Below are 18,024 nucleotides of genomic sequence, written 5' to 3' on the forward strand. Positions count from 1 at the left end.
TCATATTCGTCGTTGTGGTTGTCTAGAAACTCAAAGAGGTGTCCTTTGAAGTGGTTTTTTTTTTCGTCTCAAATTTTCACGTAGACAGGACAGCAAATGATGCGATAGGGAAAAAAATGTTTTAATGAGAAAGGAGGTCGTTGGAGATATGTGAAAAATCGAAAAAGAATCAGCTGAAGATGAGATGGTATTTGAAGAGTTTTGTGCTGATGCCTGTTTCTTCTGCTATAAGAAATGTAAAGTTTGCTGTGTTGGTTTACCAAAAGTAAAGAGGGTGAGAGAGAACAAGGTCGTAATTTGTATGCAGTTTTTTGCCTTGGATAAATGTGATTTTATTCTTTTTAGTGTGCGTAGCACACTATTGGTTTCGCTTTGAGAAATGAAATTTCATTATACACGAATGTTCTCTTAAACTATCCAACCGTTTTTTGTACCTATTGGACACCATTTGAGAATCATTAAGGCGGAGGGAATAGATTATTTTTCATTCAATTCGGATGGGTAATTGCTGAGTAATTGCAATTTTAGTTCATTATTTTAATGCATTAAATCCTAAAAAAGGGAAAAGGGGACTTGCAAAACACCTGCCGCTCATTGTACCCTGCTATACCCCCAGTCTATTCCATCTCCGCTTTTCAAATCAGCTGTCTCATTGTACCCTGTTACACCGCTCATCTGTTAGCTGTATGTTCCAAGTGGGAGTGGTTTGGTGGGGCGTTTACCCAACAAATATATTCTTTTAATGCCCTAACCCACCATGTCAACTCGTAGTCGAATGGTTAGGGCATGTAGGTAGGAATAGGAATTGTAGGGTCCCAGGTTCGAATCCCCATCAGGTAGGTAGGTATAGGTGACGGATTTTTCGTTGGAAATATTGGATAGGTAAATGCTGTGGAGTGAGTACATGATGCTGGTGCAAAAAAAAACGAATTTTGAACCCTGTAGCCCCCTCATTTTGATTTATAAAAACAAAGTTATGAAATACGAGTATGATGATATCATTTTGCTAAATGAATTTTCATTTCACTTATTCAAATACTTTTTACTATACCTATAGCGCCGTAAGTACAGTAAAAATTACCTTGAGATGGGTAATTTTTACTTTTTATGATATAAAAATTACTTTAAAATGAGTAATTTTTACACAACTTGGTTAATGTAATTTTTATTATCATGCTTTAGTAAAAATTATTAAAACAAAATGATTTTTACTAATGTTATAGCAAAATTTATTAAAATGATGATTTTTACTATAAGATTACAGTAAAAATTATTATTGTAACTGAACAGTTGAAAATTGCTGATTTTCAAAACAAATTTTATCGTACTTATATTATGTATTTTTGTATGGGATCTGGTTATTGTGCTAAATATGTGGTCAACATTTTTTGTAAAAATTACCCATATTTTTTTCGTGTTATTTAGAGGCAATGCGAATTCTTAACATATTTTATATGATTTAATAATTTTAGAATCAAAGGCAAATTCTGAAAATTGGTTTGAAATTTTATAAATTTGAAGACAATGGAAATTCTAAAAAAAAATATGAAAATTTGACATTTAGAGACACTGAGAATTCCAAAAATTGATTAAAAGTTCTATAAGTTGTAGATAATGTGAACTTGAAAATGATATGAATAATTGAAGAGCTCTATTTCAAAGTGGGTTAAGTCATTTTTTCCTCCAAAAATAAAGTTTTTGATACTGAAATTTGTTCTGTTTCCAAAGGTCGGTGCACCTTTCCTTTCTTTGGACATAGAACAATCACTTGTAGAAAAATTTACTTTGAAAAATCCATCCCACTTTGGAATAGAGTTGTTCAATTATTGTATGTAATATCTTATGAAGATAATGAGAATTCTGAAAAATTAGAGGCATGCACTACTTAGCTATGTAATAGCGGTTATAGCTGTAGAAAAGGCAGCTAGCTACGCACACTTTGCAGCTAAGCTTTGCTTAGCTGTCTAGTTTCAAAATTATTATTATCTACAATCTTTTTTTGAGAGGGGGGAATAAAAAATATATACGTATAATTTTAAAAAAGGTCTCAAAAAATTATTCAAGAAATTTGTTCAAAAAGATTGTCGAATTGAGTAAATTTTTAAATTTTTTATAATTTCTGTAGCTCAAATCCATCTACCTCCCCTCTTCATAACTCTTGAATTACATTCGGGGTATAATGATGTTGAGACGAACTGTAGGACAGGAGGCTAAAATGTCCCTTGTATTTTGAAAATCAATGTTCTTTTCATTTCAGGCCATTTTGACATCCAATTGACGTTTTTCAGATCAAAAACTAGAAATTGATCACGAATATAAGTGAACTTCGAAGAATAATTTTGGGCCAAAGAAAAAGTGAGTACGGAGGGGGAGGGGGAGGGGGTTATGCCACTTATAATTTTTGAAATCTATGAAAATTTGCAAAACTTTAAAAAATTGATCATTAAAATAGATACTTTGGTCATATTCGGGGCATGAGGTACATATTTGAATAAAGCTATAGAGAGAAAGGGTAAAATGCCATCAAAGTGTTGAACCCTGGATTAAAATTATTCTCTGAGATTCACTTCTACACGATACCTAGTTTTTAAGCTGAAAAATTCGACGTGGATTGTTCAAATTCTGGAGCATAGAGCCTCCCCCCTTACCTTCCCACTCACCGTAGATCCCACATGCTCCAATTCTGCCGATAACTCAATCACATTTTTTGCAAAACAAAATTTTAATCAGACTAATTTTCACTGTTTTGAGAAACTTTGAGAATCATAAAGCCAGTCTCACCCCTTCCCCTCCCCTATTACACTTAAATTATTCTCTGGAATTTTCTTTCTACCTCTGGTGTGGCCAGAATTTTGCCAAGCAGGGAGAAAATCAGATTTTTAGGTATGAAAAATCAAAATTCGAGGAAACTACTATTCAATGCGAAGTGAGGGGGAAAATTTTTCGAAAAACTGGTTCAAAAAACAAAAAAACACCTATTTTGTACGTTTTTTTTTCAATTTTCAAATTTTCCCCCTTGGCTACGCCACTATTTTCTGACTTGGGAGTCAAAAAATAACGGAGTCATTGCGGAGGCAAAATGTCCAAAAAAAATTGAAATGCTGATTTCACTTTTTTTTTGTACATTTGCCCTCCCTCTCTGTTGATAAAAACTACCTACTACAAACGCCTCATGCTCCGAATAAAATCAAAATATCAATTCTATGTAACTAACTTAAGTATACAATCCAAAAAAATCTATTTCGTAATTTTGAAAATATTTAATACACATCTTTATTTTCAGCCTCCTCCCTCGAACTTATCGCAGGCCTGTTATGCCCTAACTGTCTCAAAATTATTTATTTCGACTTTTTTAGTCACAAAAAATTCTTTCGTTAGACAAACTTCATAGTTTTTGAACATTTTGAGACTATTAAATCCTCAAATGAATTCCTGTAGATCAAAATACTCTCTCGAGATTTGTTTTTCATATATTTTCTGATTTTATAGGGTGATCGTAGAAGTTTATGCGATGACAAAACGTGCCAGAATGAGTGAAATTCCAATTTTAGACATTTTGAGGGCATTGAACCACAAATGCCTCTTCCCTCCAAATCCATCCTTATACAGTATCAATCCTCATGCACTCAACATAATTGAAGCATCCCTATAAATTGTACATATTACAAAAAAATTTGTTTTAAGCAAATTTCAACTTTAAAAAAAATTTGGAGCACACCCTCTCTTCTCAAAATATGTATTTACGTTTTGGTGTCAAAATCGACATTAGTATTATTTTGGTGGCCCCCACCTCCCTCCTCTTCTTCCTACATTGGGTTCAAAATGAGCCATCTTAACACAGACTGCAATCCCCCCCCCTTCAAAGTATTCGACTTTATATTTTCATCTGCATGGTAACCAATCCTCTATAGCTCGTGTGTGAATGTTTGCCTAATCTTGACAATGAAGAGATCAAGGTACGCTCGCCTAAAAAAATTATAGAACTTTATTTCAATTTCAACCAATTTTTTTTTAATAATTATTATTTTCGTACTGTTTGTTTGACTTTGCTGGGAAAATATGAATAAATAAAATTAACAATAAACTAATAAAACTGCATTAAAAAATCAACAATATCAATTCACAACTTGTGTGAAATAAGCAGTTATATAAATTGCCTACCCAATTTATAAAAGGAACTATAGGTACCCGCGCAGAATCACGTTGAGTTGTTAAGTAGGTAGATGAAGCACCCCCTCCCTAAAAATTGCAACTAAATACAATTTATGCAGCATAAATTATAATCTAATTAGAATTCTTACAAGCAAATTAAAAAACACGTACTTCAAATAAGATAAATTCAACCAATCAGATTTCATAAACAAAAAAAAAACACAATAAAATGAAAAATTGTTTACCTTCACGTCGATCGATCTCAACGAGCTTACAAAAAAATACACCGATACCATTTCTTAATTAACTCTATCTCCATTTACAATGACCATCGTCTTATAAAATCATTTAAAAACCCTCTATTCGGACCCACCATTGAAAATAATTAAATAATTTTATTACCGAAATTAAAATCAAATAAAAACCCCGCGAACGTCCTCCACCCTTTCGACGAACAAAGCTGATACAGTGATTTACCGGTAAGAAGCGAGTTTCACGTTCGAACACTCTGGTAACACTGGACCGAATGCCGGTACCGAAGACCGAAAGCGAGGAAAATAGATAAAGCACGGTAAGTCTTCGAGTTTCAACCATCGAGTACTGTTCATTTCCTAGTGTTGTTAAAGTGACGATGTCGTAAACGAATTTTTCGATTAATTATTTAAATAAATAAAAAATATTAAGGTGTGACCATCGTTGATATATTCGCGAGCCTGTATTAATTTTTTTTTACCAATTTTTTTCTCAAATAAATCAAATTTTTTCGTTTTAAATAAGTTATACATGTGTTGAGCAAGATTTTCTTAGGAAACCAGTTGTATTAAAAATTACGTTTTAATTTTGATTTGGTAAGTAAAAATTGAAAGAAAAAGAATCCGTTATTCGTATCATGTGACGATTCGTTTGCCATAATTATAACGAGTACATTTTATTTGTACTAGTAATTTTCCTCATGTTTATGTTAATTCGATTGGTTATTATGTTAACGATGCGTTTCTCAATTACTTCGCGAATTTTTCCACGAGTCGAGAGTCATAAAAATTCAATTGAAAAATTATGACTAATCTCTAAAAATATACAACTCGAGCTTACGAAGCAAACAATTTTTCAAAAAGAAAAACTAAAACTGACAAGAAAATCAAACTAATAAAACATTTTGGGAGAGTGAGAAAAAAAACAACTAATCCGAAAGTTGAAAAAAAAAGGGTCTTCTACATTACCAGTAATAAGGCTGTTTTACAGTCTCGAACACTGAAACCGGAGCAGGCAATTAAAAAAGCCCATAACAATCTATTAAAAAACCTTGACAATGGCCCACTAGCGTAAAATAACTGAGACAGCTTTTCTTATCTAATTGGACATTTTAACTGAGACGTCGACTTAGGAAAGTGGGCGTAATACTTAAGTACACTATCAGCTTTCAACAAAGTGAAAAAAATCCATTATAAGGCGAGAAAAGAATTTACCTTATCTCAGCGGCAGACCAAACACCTGATAATGTTTTAGAGAAATTTTCTTTCATCTCGTGAAAATTGTTTAATCGATATGGTGGCCGGGCTAAAATGGCAAAATTCTCACTAAACAGTGATAAATCGCCGGATACATTTTTACTAATTCGATGGAATTTATTGTAGCTTTTTCAACGAAGCACCGGTGAGAGAAGCTTTTCAGTGGGTAATTTTTCTAGCCAGAAAAAAATACGCGAATGAATAAATTATTTTAAATTAAAGTACACCGCGTCGTACCTTAATACAAAAGAGCTTAATGCATTTTTGCCCCTTTTTTATTTTTTCCAAATTGCCAAATGTGAAAGAGAAAAAATTACGTACCTTTATTCTCGTTTACTTGGATAAAAAAAAACTTAGCCAAAGAAAAGCCATTTCGGCAAATCCGAAGAAAAACATAAAACGAAACGTTAAATTAAGCGAAATACGATTAAATTAAAACGAGCAAACGTACCAAATAAAAAAATCTCGAAAACTAAAAAATTTCAAAGGCACTGAAAGTCGAAATTTATGTGCGATGTTCGTTTTATAAAAATAAAAAAAAGTATAGAAATACCCAGGAAATGATGAATAACGAAAGAAAATCTAATGATTTTCCACGATACGTAAGTTTATCAATAATGGACTCGCTCGTTTTCGTTTTTATTTTTTTTTCCTCAAAAAAAAATAATACAAAATAGTGAAATAATTCAATCGTCAACATAATTTAAAAAGTTTTTCCACTGTTTTGGATTTTACTCGTCGAGTTTCTGTTACATCTCGTACAATAAAATTAATTCGCGAGTAATCAATTTAACATTAATTAAAACGAAACACAGGGAGGCGAACAGGTAAATTTAATGAAACGAATCTCGAACTGATGAAGAGCTCTTTCAACATTACCTAGGCCATTTAGAAGCCAGCTCATTTGCATAACGCATACTCTTTTAATTTTATATAGTTAGGTACGTAACATAACGAGAAAGTGTTGCGTTGAATTTTAACAACGAATTATATCCTAAATAATTTTACAGCAATAGTGGAGAGGTGGGGGGGGGAGAACTTCAATCAACTTTGATTCTAGTAATCGAAACTTTCATAAGTTAATATTTACTCGTTCGGAAAGGAAAACAAGGAAAGGAGAGAGAAAATATTGAGAAGAAGAGAGGAACTATCTTATTGTTGTAGGTACCTATCAAGTTTCGGAATCATAATTTTTTTTAATCACGTGAAAGACTGAAATTTGATGTGATTATCAGTTTCTTGATTCAATACAATATTATAAAATATTTTAAACGTCATTTGAAAAATTTGATAGGGGAAGGGGTTTATCAATTTTCAAAGAGCAATTTTTTTTTAGGAAGAAAAATGTGAAAATTTTGAGTGAAATTCCAAAAATACCAGTTTGAAAAAAGATCCTAAAATTCTGAAAGAAATTAAAACGACTTGAAAAAACTTATATACAAAATGTTGGTTCATTTTCTGTTTTTTTTGTTTCTTGATTTTTTCTTTCGTTTCTTTTTTTTTTTTTTTGCAAAATCACCGTTGAAAATTTCAATTTTGAGAAATTTGCTAAAACTTAAACTCTTTAGTGGAACAACTGAAACTTTTTCTGTGGATTTCATGACCTCTCAAATTTGAAAAAAAAATACAATGTTGTAGAAATAACTAAAAGCTTAATCAACTGAAATGTTGTGCTGGAATACTTTATGCGTTTTGAGAAAAAAGATTGAGGGGGGGGGGATTGAGCCCTCCATTCACAAATCTTTTTGGTCAAAATTCAAAATTGAATAATTTTTCGAGATGGGAAGGGATTGGGAAGGGAGAGGAGTGATGTGGAAGGGAGGGGAAAACATATCCTACCAATATGATCTAGAAATTATTGCGAAGAATTTGAAGAATGAAGCTTGGTTTTTTGATAAATAGAAACCTACCTATTTTTGAATTTCAGCCTGGGGAGAGGAGGGAAAAGACAAGACCATAAAAATGACAAAAAAATTAAATTAAATTTCAAACCGCCTCAAAAGATGATTAAATCAATACTCGTGATTTTTCCTTCTTTTTTGAAACCTCCTTTCTGGCAAAATTTTACAAATTCGATTTTTTCAATAAAGAATAAAAAAATAAACGAATCTATCATACAGATGATTTCAAGTTATCGAGTTGAAAAATCTTGCCCAGTGTTGCGGGAACGATAAAGTAAGAAAAATTACCCCATAAATGAGTGGTGAAGTGGAGGGGAGGGAGAGGTTGATACGCGGAACGAGAGAATTTGAACACGACAAGCGATAAAAATACGTCATGTATATCGAATTAAAGGTTTTCGAACGCGCTGAAAATGAATTTGAGGTTATTTTTCAATTTCACGAGTCATACGACGACAAGTTAGTGTAGTATGAGGAGAGATTTTAAACGATGCCGGTGATTCGTTTAATCATCGCACACGCGGATACTCATTTCACGGGCAATATATACGAGTATGTAATCAATTAGCGTAGAGGGAAAGAAAAACTTGTTGCTGGGGGACTTTTTAAAAAGTGGACTTTACATTAAAACTCACTCGTGACGGTTAATACAAGTTTGGTATTTCATTTATTACACAGGACGATGAAAGTATCTAGTATACGGAAGAACAAAAGACGAAAATACCCATATCGTATATCATTCGAGCGCAAATTAAATATGACATTTTGTTAGCAATTTTTCTAGATGATATCGGTAGAGCGGAAATAAAAGTTGAACTTTTCGAGAAAAGTTGCCGGCTAGCTACGAAGGGAGTTTGGATTTAGGCTTATTTTTACGTCAAAATGTGTCAACATTTGGTAGAGTTTTGCGGCTAAAATTAATTTCTTAATTTTTTCCTATAATAAACTTTTCTACAATAGTCAGCGAAGAATTCGTGTATATAAATAAAAGTTTGTTCGAGTTGATGATGATGATGATGATGATGATGATAATAATGATGGTGATGTTGGATGCTATAAGGAGATCGAAGAGGTTTCTAAATTGTCGAGAGTTTTGTTTATACACATTATTGGACGATGTGGCGTCCAGCGAGATGATATTTACTCGAGCAATAGCGTATTCTGTCTGTAGGTATAGGGTGTTTCATGAATCCTGCATCATCTTCAGTTCAGTATAAGTAATGTTCCAGAATCAAATTATTCAGCAGTAAGAAAAATTTCAACTCTCGCAAAAAAGTAGTTGAAAATTCGATAAAAATAATTCGGATTTTTTTCACTTTTCAACTTCAAAATGTTGGGAAAAAATGCCTAAAATTTGGGATTTGCTCAAAGTGGCGCTCTCAAGTTATGTTATTTTTAAAAATCCTAAAATTCGACAAAAATCTCAAAATTTGAAGAAATAGGTAGGTACCTACCTACCCCACAAATTTCATGAATTTTACGATTTGGTGGAAAACTTGAAACGTTATTTTTCACCTGATGTTCCAACTGAAAATTATGACAATTTTTTCTCAATTTTTTGATGTGGGTAGAAAATTTTACGTTTTTAAAACCTTTTCAAAATTTCCACAACTTTTGAAGCAAAAGCAGTGTTTCTTGGATCCCTCCCTACTTTAAGAATAGAATCTTAACCATTGAAACGGTTTCTCAATTTTTTGTGCGAATTTTCGATTTAAAAAATGCATGAATTTTTCAGCATTTCTTCTATTTTTAGCCCCACTTGTGCAGGAGCTTTAAGCCCAGTCTCAGATTTCCTTCCTCTCCCCCCTCTCCAATTTACATTCTCCACACCCTATCTCGAAAATGTAGTCTCAATGTTCGAAAAAAAATATACTTTTCAGATAACTACAGATAACCACCAAATCAGTGTTGCCATTTGTATCGTAAAATAAAATCTACTTTTTTGCTGGAAACGATTTGATTAGAACTCAATTTTCAACAACTTCTTAATGAAGAGATTTTTTTAGATTTTTATATTTTTAGCGTCATTTTTTCGAATGCATGACTTTTTTCGCAGGAGATTTAGATTTTTCACAATTTCTGCAGGACCTTGAGCACAGTATTTCATGGGGATCTATCCCTCTATCTATTCTTAAAAATTGAGAAATATGTATATTTCAGATATCCACATCAAATCAATGTTGCTATTTTTATCGCATTTTTCATTTTTCGTATGTAACAAAGAATTAGGGAGGCGAATGAATTTTTAATGCAGGAATTTTCCAGAATTTTTAATATTTTTTAGTGCCTCTTCTATTGTTTCATTTCTTCTGTATTTTGTCAATTTTTACACCATCAAAACCTTCTTTCTCTACAATTTTGGTAATAATTTTATATCTAAATATCTATCAAAATCTTCAAAAATTCTTCACCCCCCCTCCCCTCATGGAAAAAAGACAAAACCAAACAAAAAGAATGAGCGTTCTCTCTGAGAATTAAAAATGATAAAAAAGCACATTACATTAAATATACTTTTTTTTCGTTTTAGAAAAACATATCTACGTTTGTTTGAAATTTCGAGGGTGGGACGAAAACTCACACCATTGTATTTGAGATGAGATGCCTATCGGCAGTATTGAAGGGGACCCTTGACTTATGAAACACCCTGTATTGTGCATAGAACATCGGCTGCTGGGGGTAATCGTCCGACACACACGCGCCGTCTTAAAAACGAGAAAATAAAAGAAATGGAAAAACTACGACTACAACAACTACAGTAGGTACATACTACGAGTATATACGACGAATACGATATAGAAAATCTAAAACGTGCAATAGGGGCCAATTGAATTCGCACCGAGCGAGTTTTAAAAACTGCCAGTCGTCGTCGCGAACGTGCAATATTTCTAAGGTATTGAGGAAAATAAAGGCCATTAATGTCGAAAAAGATTAGCCACAATGGCCGCGCCAAGAAACGCTACGATATTTACGTTTCATAACAGATTAAAGTTTGCCCAACATTGGGGGTTCGGTTCGCAATCGTATCGTATCGCTGGATGCAAGAGGGGGTGTTGAGAGGTGGGAGGAAGCTGGCGAAAAAGCAATATAAACCGGATTTGGTAAATTTGATTAGGCAATAAAAAGCTCAATCCGCCAAATGCGAATAAATTTTCGCCCATAAAATCATAAATTAATAGTTTTTCGATTACACGGTGCCGGTCGAAGGAAATTTACCCGAATATACAATTCGCACGTTTTTAAGCCACAGCCTGCGTAAGTAAATTAAGTCGTAGAGGTTTTTTTTTTTTTCCTTTCTCCTTCCTATAACCCTCGATTGAGCACTCGACGAAGGTTAAATTATCTCTCTATTCTACGTCCTTACTCGTCTGTGTTCTTCGGGAGTAATTTCGCCAGCCAGCAGTTGAAAGGGTCGTTTAAAGAATTTTCAAATCTGCATATCCTATCCGCTGTTTGGCGCGCGAGGCGTGCGCGAGTGTATAGTTTTCCGCGTGCCACCATAAACTGAATAGTAATTTAACGCTTGTCGTAGTTTTACTTAAATGCTATAGCGAGCTTGTAAACGACAGCGCATTTTTACCGAATTAGTTTTCTTGGTTTCGTTTCCAACTGTTATTCTCCTATAAGGCCCCGGAGCCTGAAGCTAGGGGTAAAACCTAGCCGTAGATGCATGATTATACGTATAGCACACTGTGTGACGTGCCCGCCAGTTATTCTGTGTTGAAATCTGACGAATTGTTTGTTCGCCTTCGCGTATATAAGTATACGAGTGTTCGTCTCAGACGACGACGAATTTTACAACATAACGAATTTGAATAGAAATCTTCAAGAAGGAAATAATATGGAAAAAAAAACATAAAAAAAAAAAAACAAGAAAAAGCTCCATACCAAAGCTTTAAACATCAACGTGGTAAATGTCCGAAGAGCATTCGCCTTTTTAAATTATTCCATCAGCGTTTTTTTTACAACGCGATTCGCGACAAAAACGAGAAGAAAAATCAAATTTATCATTTTCAATGGAAAGAAAATTAATTTACAGCACCGACGACTCGACGTTGCTGGCGTTAAATTAAATTTAAAATAATTTCTACCAAATAATAAAATCAAAATGAAACGGTATGAATTTTAATATTACATCAACTTAGCACCTCGCCAACCTCCTCCTACCTTTTTGTATATTTCGAATATTTTTTTCATCAATTGCAAGAATTTCCAAGGAGTGGGAAGAAGGGGAAGAAGGTATTTTGTAAGGCGTTTGAGAAACATTAACTGCGTGAAGCGGTGAGTTTTGCACAAGCTTTAGAAGGATCGTATTACTTATTAAAATTACGTACATTATCATCGTTGAGTCACAAAGTTGGAAAAATTTTTAATATTTCGAGTGGGAAATTTTGAACGGATGTTCAGTGAAACAAAAAATTATCATTTCCAAAAATTACGATGACTTGCTTCCGAAAAATTCGAAAAAAATTGCACGTGGAGTTTAGAAAATCTAAGAAAATTTGATTTAGAATTGAAAAATGAGATAAATGGTTCTATTCTGAGCTGGAAAAATTAATAAAATTCCAGTCGAGTAGGGGAAAAAAGGTAAAAAATTAAATTCATTGTAATACGTACGAAGTTCAAGGTTTGCAGAAATACCAACCTGATAGATTTGTTGTCGAACAATTTTCTAGAATGATTATTTTCTCCGGAAATTGGAGAAGTGAGAGAGAACTGCAGAAAATGGAAAGAACGCCAGAAAAATGTTCATTTTAACCGAAAAATTAAGAGAAATTTTGATTTGAGTTTAGAAAAATAAGCCAAAAATGGATTACCAAGAAAATATTGAGAGACACGAGAAAATAAACGAGGTTCTGGCCAGAAAATTTCTAAAAATTGTGATCACTTTCTTTTGAGTAAGAAAATTGAAAACATCGTATTTTATTGGAGTGGAAATTGAAGTTCATAAGAAAAATGAGTTTTCAATTCAAAAATTTTCAAAACTTCTAGTCATTTTTTTACGAAAATTTGATCAAATTTCAATTTTTTTTTGGAGTAGCTGAAAAAATTAATTTAATTATGAATTTTTAGAGGAAAAATTGAGGTTATTAAGTAAAAAAAACTAAATAAATTTTCAACTTGATTCGGAAAAATGAATTTTAAAAAAAATCGAGGCATTAGAGAAAGGTGAAGTTTTGGTCGAGAAAGGTCTGAATATGGTGATTACTTTATTTTTAAGAAATTCAAAAAAATTGCACATTAATCAGTTTGAGGAGAAAAATTCAGTAAAAACTCACATAGATTTGAAAAAATTGAATTTGTGCAAGAAAAATTTTAAAAATAGAGTTTTTAGAGTAAAAACAAGGCTCACAGAAAAAACGAGTTTCCAATTCGAATTCAAAAAATTAGGGTTTTGAAATAGGTTGAAAAATATTGCATACGTACTCGTTTTATAGCGAACAATTGAAAAAAATTTCATTTTCAATCGATAAAATTGAGTAAAATTTCATTTTTAGATGGAAAAATTGAATAAACTTTCAGTTTGGATTAGAAAACACGATGAAAAATTGAGATTCGCAGGCAACATGAATTTCCAATTATAGTAGTTGTATAATTTTCTATTAGATATAAAAAACTGGACAAAACTTTGGTTTGAAAATCGAGAAGATTTTGATTTTTTTTTAGTGAAAAAGTTTAGGAGTACAGAAAAACATAAGTCTTCAGTTGAGAAATTTTCAGAAATAGAAAGTGATTTTTCTAAAGCTAGGAAACAATTGCATTAGATTAGAGGAGATTTTTAAACAGAAAAGGTTGAGTAAAAATTTGACTGAATTTTTGTTTTACATAAATAATTCTTTTCAGCCCTTGAACGACTTTGTCATCCAATTTTCAAAAAATTGCGAGCAGGTATTCGAAAAAATTATGTTTTCTGTGCCTTTTTAAAATAAGAATAGGTACCAAAAAAAAAATCACATCAATAGGTTTTTGGTGTGGGAACACATCTTTGTTGAAATTTTCCACAATCCTCTCCCCTCTCCTCCTTTCACCACTAGTTCTATACAAACCAGTGTGGGAAAACTAGATAATGAATATTTCATTTCCGAAAAGAACTAATAATGTAGGTACACGTGTAAGCAGCTTCGAACTCGAATAGAAAATTTAATCCCCTGACATAAAAAATTTATAGGTTACGATATCAGTCTGTGAAATGTTGGTTTCAAATATACTCATTGAAAGACGTAGCTTAAAATAAACACGTAATATCGTCATAAAGATAAATATTGTACACGTTACCATTTTTGTTTTTTTTTTTTTTTTTGCTAGTCAGCTGATAAAATAAACGTACCTATAAAATATACAGCATGGTACACATATTGCAAATTATTCAATTAGACGAGAGCGAAGCTTTAAACGAGGTTTTATTTGTATTACACGTAAGGTATGTATGGTTAATTTCCGGTGAGATAAAATTTCATCTTATCTATATCTTGGTTTTAGTAAATTGCTTAATCATCGAGTAAGTAAACATTTCGTTTGAAATTTTAACTCCAGAGGGTTCATCGATGAGCAATTATTGGAACTGAGAAAAAATGGCCATATTTTGTTAGGATGACGAGCGTATAGACTAACAATAAGTTACCTACATACGAGTATATGAAAAAGATGGATGGGTATTCATTTCATTTGAGTAAAAAGTATCCAGGCAAAAGATACCTTTAGGTATAGTGTACCTTACCTTATACAAGTCTATGCGAAAAACGTAATACGTAAAATTTCCAACGAAGAAATAAATTGAATAATTTCACGCATTGTTGGTAAAAATCATCGAAGCAAGAATAAAATTATTGAACACCGTTGGTTTCCTTATACAATTTAGTATATTCTGACACAGATATTCCTACATACGAAAGCACAGGTTCGATAGGTATCTTTCTTTTTTGGGTATTTTTTCGAGTTAGAGATACGTTTGCTCTTTATGTACATACACATACACGTATGGTTCAAAAGCATAACAAAATATTTCCCTAAACTGTAATGTAGGTACTTTTCACTGTCAACCGATGATTTTATGAATTCGAAAAATATTCTTGTTTCGCAATAGCCCAGCTAGAAGCTCGTTCGATTTCACCATCATTTTAACCAAAAATATCCTCCGTTAAGTTGAATTTCTCGGAAACACTCGTATACTTAGGTACGAAATACAAAATCTTCACCCGCTGTTTCATTCTTATTCAAATTTACTCGCACTTATGGCTACGTAATTACGGTGTTTTTCAGATTCGTGGTATGCGGTTAGTTAATCTGTTTGTATTTTATGTGTACGTCGTAAAAATACCCTTTTTACATTTTATACTCCTAGTTTAAGAAATTGTGAATTATGTATTCAGTTTATATTGTTCGCGCCTCGCGCGTTATGAAAATCTTTCTCCCATTGATTAAGTACGTCTTTATCTTCCTCTCTCCGCGTTTCACATCTGTAAGTGTATTTTAAATACAGACCAGAATTTAACAGCTTTACACTTTTTTAACTAGGTGCCTACTCTTACAAGCTGAATATTCGAATCACTTATTTCTCAGTGTGTATTCGTTGCTGTCTCGTAAATAATTTTTTTAACGCGATAGAGGCGAAGCGAATATTTTTCAATCTTTTGTTTACCTTCGAGTGAGTATTTATTTACGTTTATTATTATTATTTTTGAAAATCCTGAAAAGGTGAGAGCGAGTGAAAAAAATCAGCTCGATATTTTAATTAAAACGAATTTCAATTTTTTTTTCAAATACTAAAGTGATTTTTAAGCCTTTGAAAAATAAATAATTGGAATTTTCCATTATCGAAAATTGATTAAATTATTTTCAAAGAGTCTAAGAGGGTTTCATTTTGGTGACCTGGTGAAATATATTTCACTTTCTGCGTTATTTCCTTTTTTGAAAAATTTTGGCAATCAGGATTTGAAAGTGGTCTATTTATGTATTTACTTTGCCGAATTTAATTATTTTAAATTTATTTTAAATCCTTTCAAGTGAGTTAGGTAGGTGATTTTTGATTTACGTTTTTACACGGTTAAAAAAAGAAATAAATTCGAATATTATAAAACCTACCTTCCTATTAATTTTCTGTTCAAAAAGTGGTTTCTGTAGAAAGAAACTCCTTTTTTTTCTTTCTACAAAATATTTGTGTGAATGACAGGCTATCGAAGAGGGGGGGCGACTAATGGAATAATTTGTAAATATATATGTACCTAATACGCATTTGTAAACGTTTGAATAATTTATCGATTTTATCAATATTACCAGACAGTAGATTAATAGGTCATTTCATAAGATAGCCAAAATCTATAAGAATTCCGATCGAGTTAAGCTTTCTGGTACCTACTTACCTATTTATACAAAAGACGAAATATTTTAAAAACGAATTTCTATCATTTTTTCAATCAAAAATTTTTTTTTCTTCTCAATGATTTCAAAAATATTTTTAAGACAAACTAGAAAAGGATTCTACAAAAAAAAAGAAGAGAAACAAAACAAAAACAACAAGATTTTCTAGTACCTACTTAGAAAAATGTGTTTTTTCAAAAGGAGCTTTATAATTCTAGCAAATTGCTGTTAACTCTGTTGAATTGCTGGTAAATTTTTTGGTAGGTAAATACATTTATATTTAAGGTAATTTTCTGGTAATTTTTGGTAAATAACTATGTAGTAGGTATTTTTTTAAGATAAATTATAGGTAATTTTTGGTAAATCACTGGTCATTTTTAAGTGAATTAGTTACCTGTAATTCTTTGGAAAATTCGGTCATTTTCAGGTAAATTACAAATAATTTTCTGACAAATTACAGGTCATTTTCTGGTAAATTACTGGTCATTTTTGAGTGAATAAGTTACCCGTAATTCTTTGGCAAATTCAGTCATTTTCAGGTAAACTAGTAATTTTCTAATAATTTTTTGGTAAATTACTGGTAATTTTCTGGTAAACTACTGGTAATTTTCTGGTAAATTACTGGTAATTTCTGGTAATTTTCTGGTAAACTACTGGTAATTTTTTGGTAAACTACTGGTAATTTCTGGTAAATTACTGGTAATTTTCTGGTAAATTACTGGTAATTTTCTGTTGAATTTCTGGTAATTTTCTGGTTAATTACTGGTAATTTTCTGGTAAATTACTGGTAATTTTCTGGTAAATTACTGGTAGTTTCCTGGTTAATTACTGGTAATTTTCTGATAAATTACTGATCGTTTCCTGGTAAATTACTGGTAATTTTCTGGTAAATTACCGGTAATTCTGTGGTATGTTTGTGGTAATTTTTAGGTAAATTACTGGTGATTTTTTGGGGAAAATTTCTGGTCACTTCATGTTAAAAAACTTATAATTTTTAGTAAGTAATTGGTAAGGTATAATTTTTGGAAAATTACTTTGGTAGGAAAATAACTAGTAATTTTTGGAGTGAATTTTGGGTAATTTTTTGGCAAATAAGTATGTACATACTGGGAATTTTTGGTGTTGGTAGGCACATATGTCTTTTTCTTCAAATCTACTTGCAGCTTCCTTCTTCAATTTGTGAGTCCAGCAAAAGGTTATTTTGGGAAATTTCGCTCATTTTGTGAAGTACTACCCACTCCTTATGCACCTTCCTGCGTCTTTCCATAAATAACGTTTGCCCTTTCAATTTTTGAGGAAGGCAACTTATTCTCAACTGAATTTTTGACAGTGATCACTGGGTCCTCCACATTCGTTACACTTATTCAAATTTTCATACTTATTCAAATTTTCATTCAGATCCCCTAGACACTCTGTACAAAACCATCTGAAAACTGTAACGACAGTTGTGAGAGAGGAGGTCGATAAGGAAGTTTCCCTGCAAATGATATATCGTTAAAGAAGCATATCAGTCCAAGTCGAGTCGAATCATTTTACAATTTTGGAGTTTTGATGGCGTACCTATTATTCATTCGCCAAGTGTATACTCGAGGTTTTTATTATGAACCGCAATACACAGCCATTCAACATGACTAAGTTTTAATCACTTTGTTCGCGACGACGACTGCGTCGTACGGCGGCGGTTTATGCAAATGAAACTATTCAAAGTACCTACATAGTATAACCCGAAACATGGTGTTTTTGAATTTTCAACTATACTAATTTCCAGCTATAAAAAGGTTCAGATTATTAATATCGGTCACACCGCCAACACTACCGACAGACCGTCCGACCGAGTAACCAACCACCAACCAGCCAACGTGTTATAATGTCTGAGAAAAGGGTATATTGCCCCTGCTTTTTTCACAACCAGCAAACGACAAAACATTTCCATATACGAAAGGGTTCCTAGTTTCTACAGTTCGTACCTTGCTATTCTGTGTATGTGGTTTTCCAATACGAACGTGTGCTATATGCAGCCACACGAGAGAGGGGTACGAGAAAAAAAAATAACCATACCTTTTCCGATTACCAACGAATTACTTTTGAAATTTATCCTCAAGTTTAGC

The 18,024-nt window shown here is 32.3% G+C and overlaps 2 protein-coding genes across 7 annotated transcripts in view; one reads left to right on the top strand and one right to left on the bottom strand.

Annotated features, from left to right (window-relative positions):
* The window catches only part of hiw (highwire), a 304,196-nt gene that overhangs the window by 236,566 nt on the left and 49,606 nt on the right, over nucleotides 1-18,024 (bottom strand). The gene's annotated exons all lie outside the window — the stretch shown is intronic.
* Nucleotides 4,714-18,024, top strand: part of LOC135847379 (uncharacterized) — a 45,445-nt gene continuing 32,134 nt past the window's right edge. The window contains exon 1 of one of the 2 annotated variants that reach the window (XM_065366878.1): nucleotides 4,714-5,000. The gene's annotated coding sequence lies outside the window, so the exon portion shown is untranslated. Of the gene's footprint in view, nucleotides 5,001-15,040; nucleotides 15,204-18,024 lie in introns of those variants that run through there. The other variant, XM_065366879.1, reaches the window with a different exon arrangement.

This window comes from Planococcus citri, chromosome 5 (genome assembly GCF_950023065.1).
Source record: "Planococcus citri chromosome 5, ihPlaCitr1.1, whole genome shotgun sequence".
NCBI classification, from domain to species: Eukaryota; Metazoa; Arthropoda; class Insecta; order Hemiptera; family Pseudococcidae; genus Planococcus; species Planococcus citri.